This window comes from Pteropus alecto, unplaced genomic scaffold (genome assembly GCF_000325575.1).
Source record: "Pteropus alecto unplaced genomic scaffold, ASM32557v1 scaffold43, whole genome shotgun sequence".
Lineage (NCBI taxonomy): Eukaryota > Metazoa > Chordata > Mammalia > Chiroptera > Pteropodidae > Pteropus > Pteropus alecto.
The window spans coordinates 5,028,262-5,033,635 of record NW_006435764.1 but is presented as its reverse complement, the minus strand read 5'-3'; positions in this window follow the sequence as shown (position 1 = coordinate 5,033,635).

The following is a 5,374-nucleotide window of genomic DNA, read 5'->3' as shown; positions in this document are numbered from 1 at the left end:
AGGGAAAGGAGGTGGCCCCCAAACAGGAAATGCTTCTCTGGGCTCCTGCTGCAGGAGGGCAGGGTGCAAGGGGCGGGGGCGGGGGGCTGGGCTGTGCTCAGGGTGAGCAGGGCTGCAGAGGAACTGGTGAGAGGCCATGTATGGGCATGGGGCACATAGTGACACGTGTGTGTGTGTGTGTGAGTGTGAGTATGAGTGTGACACAGGGGTCACATGTGTGGAGCCCTCCCTGCCCTCAGGGCCTGCTGTGTAGGACTGGCCAGGGTTCTCTCCCCGTCCTTCTGGGAGGCCTCTGGAGGCTTGTGCACAGAGCCTATACCTGGGACAGTCCCTAGGGAGCTGGTTGTCAGATTAACCTATTGACACCCACTGCACTCTTGGCAGAAGTTTGAACTGGGGGTAGGGACGCGGAGGAGAGTGCCTGCCCTCAGAGCACTGTGCTGGTCTAGTTTCCCACTCTGCCACTGACGCGCTGTGAGCCTGCAGGGAACTCACTGACCTTCTCTGGGTAAATCTACAAAATGGGGGTAATGTGTCAGGGCCTTGCTGCTCAAAAGGCTATTGTATCACAGCACCGAGTGTTTGCAAATGTGCTTTGTCAGCTGCAAAGCAGGAGGCAAATGTTCTTTAATCTTTTGAGCAAATCTGGGTAGGGATGGGGCCTAGAGTGGCTTTGCTAACCACCTTACAGGGCCAGGGCTGGCCCTGTACACACAGCCAGTCCTTTTGAGAACCAGGGCTTTCGAAGTACTTACTATATGCCCGGAAAGCTGTTCCGTCAAGGTCTACATCCGTGAAGCACATAGAATTATCCCCTTCTTATGAGAGGAAAGTTGATACGGGCAGTTCAGCCTTCTGTTGGCTCAGACCCAGAGCCTTGAAATCATCCTTGACTGCTCTTTCTCCCACATCCCACGTCCAGTCTCTCGGCAGATCCTGTCGGCTTCACCTTCAAAACGGATCCAGAATCTGACTACTTCTCCCCACCTTGTTTGCCACCTACCTCCGGCCCCCACCACCATCATCTTCCATCCAGATGCTTGCGACAGCCTCACCTCTGGTCTCTCTTTTGCTCTCTCCCTTCTACTAGAGGGATCCTTTTAAAACCCAAGTTAGATCCAGCCAGATCCAGTTATTCCGCTGCTCAGAACCGTGGAGGCCCCCATCTCACTCAGAGGAAAGGCCAACGTTCTCACCACGGCCTCCAGGCTTATGGGATCAGCCCCCAAACCCTCTCCCTCACTCCCTCTGGCCTCCTGGCTGTTCCTGGAACTCACCAGGCCTATGTCTACCTCAGCACCTTTGCCTGGGCTGTTCCCCCAGCTGGAATACTCTCCGGGCAATATCTGAATGCTCCCCCTCTTCGCTTTCTACAGGCCTCAGCTCAAGCCCTCAGTCCTTGACCACGCCCCTCCCCTACCCCCTGGGCCTCCCTGGCTCCCTAGTCTTGTTCCTTTTCTCCCCTTTGCACTTACCGCTATCTGCCGTGGAACCCCCAATAGCCAGGGTTTCTCAACCTTAGCATTACTGATATTTAGAGCTGGGTAATTATTTCCTATAGGGACTGTGCTGTGCTCTGTAAAGTTTAGCAGCATCCCTGGCTTCTACCTTGATGCCAGTAGCATCCTTTCAGTTGGGACAATCAAAAATGTCTCCAGACATTGTCAACTGTCATGTCCCCTGGGGGTGACATTCCCCCAGTGGAGGATTCTTGCCCTGGGAGACGGTGAGTTCCATGAGGGCGAGGTCATTGTCTTATTCCCTGTTGTATCCCCAGAGTCTGGAAAGCTCCCAGCCCATAGATGCTGCTAATGGGTGTTTGTCAAGTGAATGAATGAATGAGACTCAGCTAAGTCAAGAACCTGGCTCGGGGTGATACGGAGGTGGCGGGGGGCAGAGGGGGAAGCTGGGATTCTGCCTGCGGCCAAAGCCTGCTTACTCCCCGTGCTAACCTGGATCTCCCTAGAAGTCAGACGTTCTTAGAACTGGGAGATCCTTGGAAATCAGCAAGCCTTTTTGCAAATGGGGAGACCGAGGCCCAGGGAGTCTCAGAGTGAGTCAGCGGCAGGGCTGGGACGAAGGCCCCTTGACTCTTACTCCAGTTCTCTTTTTGGTGTGGTGCTCTGAGGAGTCATTCGAGCACAGTCTGAGAGTTGGGTGTGACTTCAATCAGTGAGGACAGGAGGAAGGCAGAACAGGAAGAAGGCACAGCCTAGACAAAAGGGACGGAGATGTGAGAGCTCGAGACGTGTTTGGAGACTAAAAAGGACTCCACTGGGCCCGGAATGGCAGACATCTAGAGGGACCGTGGGGAGGGGAGAGGCTGGCTAAAAGGGGACCAAGGGGAAGGGGCATGACGAGAGACCCCTGTGGCTGGTGCGTGGTGGGTGGAGCGGGGACAGGAGGCCAGGGACCAGTTAGAGGTTGTTGCAATCGTCTGGGAGAAAGGAGTGAGCTGGCCGGAGAGCCGGGCAGCGAGGCAGGCCAGGCTGGGGGAGGCAGCCTCTGGAGCTTCCTCAGGGGCGGGCCAGAGCCTGGTCCAAGGGTGTGGTGGGCCCAGTCATGATCCGGGCAGTGGCCAGTGCTGGGGCGTCTGAGGGGAGGCTGTAGGCCGTCTGGCTAGTGGGCATGTCAGATCAGAGGTCAGGACTCCAGTTTCAGTGGGGGTGAGGGGTTGGGGGTTGGGCAAGGGAAGCAGGAGGAGGAGGGTCAAAGGCCAAATTCCAGATGGTCTGACTGGGCCTGTTCAAGTGGAGGGAAGCTGGAGGAGGGGTTGAGGTGGGGTGGGGCACACCTAACCCCAACACAGCGAAGGGTTTGGTAGGTAGAGAATGAGATTTGGAGACACACCTGGGGGCTCAGTTTGGGTGGGTGCCTAGCACTCACCTGCCCCCCATCCAGGATGGGAGAGGTAAGGTTGAAGCAGCCTAAGAACTTTCTGCCCTAGTTGGGATGGGGGAAGCAGTGGGCATAGCATCCAGGATCTGGGGGTGAGAGGGTAGAGAGAGTCTGGTTGTGGTCTTACCTTCCTGTGGTCCTGTTCAGCCTGACTCATTTTGATTCCCCTATAGCACAGAGAGAAGATGCTAACTGATGCAGTAAATGCTTGGAGGATGGGTAGATAGATATATGGGTGGAAGCATGGATGTATGGAAGGGTGGTTAAGCGAGGGAATGGGTGGGTGGATGGATGGATGGATGGATGGATGGATGGATGGATGGATGGAAGAATAGTTAGGTAAGAATGAGTAATGAATGGATGGGTGGCAGACAGATAGATAGTTGGATGGATATAGGAATGAATGAACCGTTGGATGGATAGATGGCTAGGTGGATGGGTGCGTGGATGAGAAGATGTTTACATGCGTGGCTGGATACGGGGATTCAAGCGGAAGTGCTAATTCATAACTAGCCACCGCCATGACGGATGGCATCTCAGAACGTAACTCTGTGGGTCTGTAGGAATGCGGCCCAGGAGAGGAGGACAGCCTGGGCCACTGGCAGGGATCGTATGTGACGCTCACCACACAGCTTGTTTTCTCTTTTGGGGCCTGAGGCCAATATGTCTCCCTGGCTGGGGTGGGGACAGCTCCGGATGCCAGGCTCAGCTCCCATAGGGGGTCAGAAGCCTGAGGTTCCCTGCTCTGATCTTGGCCCTTATGGGGAGAGCTCCCCTCAAGAGGGGCATGAAAACGGAAGCCCCCTCCCCAGAAGGAGCCTCGTCTCCCAGCTACTGGGACAAGCCGAACGGTAGTTTCTGGATGCAGCGTGTGGGCGCCCAGGGGTGGGAGCGAAGGCGGCTTGCAGAGGAACTGGGCTGAAGAGGGCCCAGTGGAACAACCGGGATGGGGGGATCGGGTGTGATTAGGGGGCGCCCCCTGGGCAGGCATCCTAGAGAGCGTTGGCACGCCTGCTGCTGAGCCAGCACATTGCTTTGTGTACAAATCACCTCCTTTCCTCCTTTTTTCTTTTGTCCCCATCCCCCTCCCTCCCTCCCTCCATTTCTAAATTCTTCCCAAACCACCCCAGCCGACGGGTGGGCGGGAGACGCCTGGCTTGGGGTAGGCGCCCTGGAGAGGAGGTGGGAGAGGTCCCAGGGCAGGAGTGGGGAGAGAAGGGAGTCTGGGAGGGAGGGGAGCTATTCCAGCCTCCTCCTCCTCCCCGCATGCTGGGGTCGTACCCCGTGTGCTTCCCAATGGGTGAACCCCGTGAGAAGCGGGGTGTGCAAAGACTGGACAGGGTGGGAGAGACGGGCTGGGGAAGGCAGAGCCCAGGACGAAGGGGATTGTCTAGGCTCAGCCCCTGGGGGGTTAAAGGGTTCTGGCAGCCGGAGGGGCTGGGGGTGTCTTTGCCACCGAGAGAGACCGTGTGTGTTCATGGGTGTGCCCGGGTATCAGGTGACCACGTGCATGCGAGTGTATGCACAGCTGGGCGGTGCGCGTGTCCCTTGGGGCCCACATCTGTGCCCACAGCTGTGAGGGGAGAAGCATATGGCTCCCTCAGATCGCCCAGCCTGGGCCCAGCTGGGGCCCCGATCGCCTCCTGGCAGGTGCCTGGCCTGAACATCTGGCCACATCTGCCCATAGGAAGCGAGTCCTGGCACCCCTGTTAGAGCTCGAAGGGCCCAGAGCCCCCCCTCGGCGTACACTCCCGCAGAAGGACAAGGCTTGTGCCTGGTCACAGGGCAGGTAGAGGCAGAGCAAGGACTCTCCTGAATCTGAGGACCCTGGGCCTAGACAGAGGCTCTCCTGGTCCCCACTGTTCCTGTCCTTTTTCCAGTGTCCTCTGGCTACGAGGCCGCATGGAGGCGCCACGAAGCTGGCCCTGCTCTGGCCTTACTGCGAACCTCGGCGAAGACCCAGCTGGCCCCTCTCAAGCCACAGCTTCCCCGTCTGGGAGACGGGTACCTCTGGGAGTGGGCGCCAAGGTCCCTGTGGTGTCTGGCAGAGGCCTGCCACCTAGGGTGACCAATGTGGCCCAGTTTGCTGAGGACTTTTGTGGTGTCAGCACTGCAAGTTCCGTGTCCCAGGAAGCCCCTCAGCCCCAGGCAAACAAGGATGGGCGGCCCCCTGCCAGGGACCTTTCTCTTCCCACCATGTCCTTCCCACTGCTACCCAGCCCCCGCCCCATCTCCGCCCGCACCCCTGGAACTTTCCCCTTCTCTTCCTGCCCCCTCGCTGTCCCCAGGGATCTCTCGTGTCTCACTGTCCCTCTCTCCGACTGCAGAGTCTTTTCCTCCTTGTTCCTCTCTGTCTGCGTCAGGCCTCCTGTCTGTCTCTGCATCTCTCTCCTCTCCTGTCCCAAAGACGGTCACTTTATTGGTTTCTGGGGTCTGTCTCCCCAGGCTCTGCCCACTTCCCCGTATTTCCTCTCCA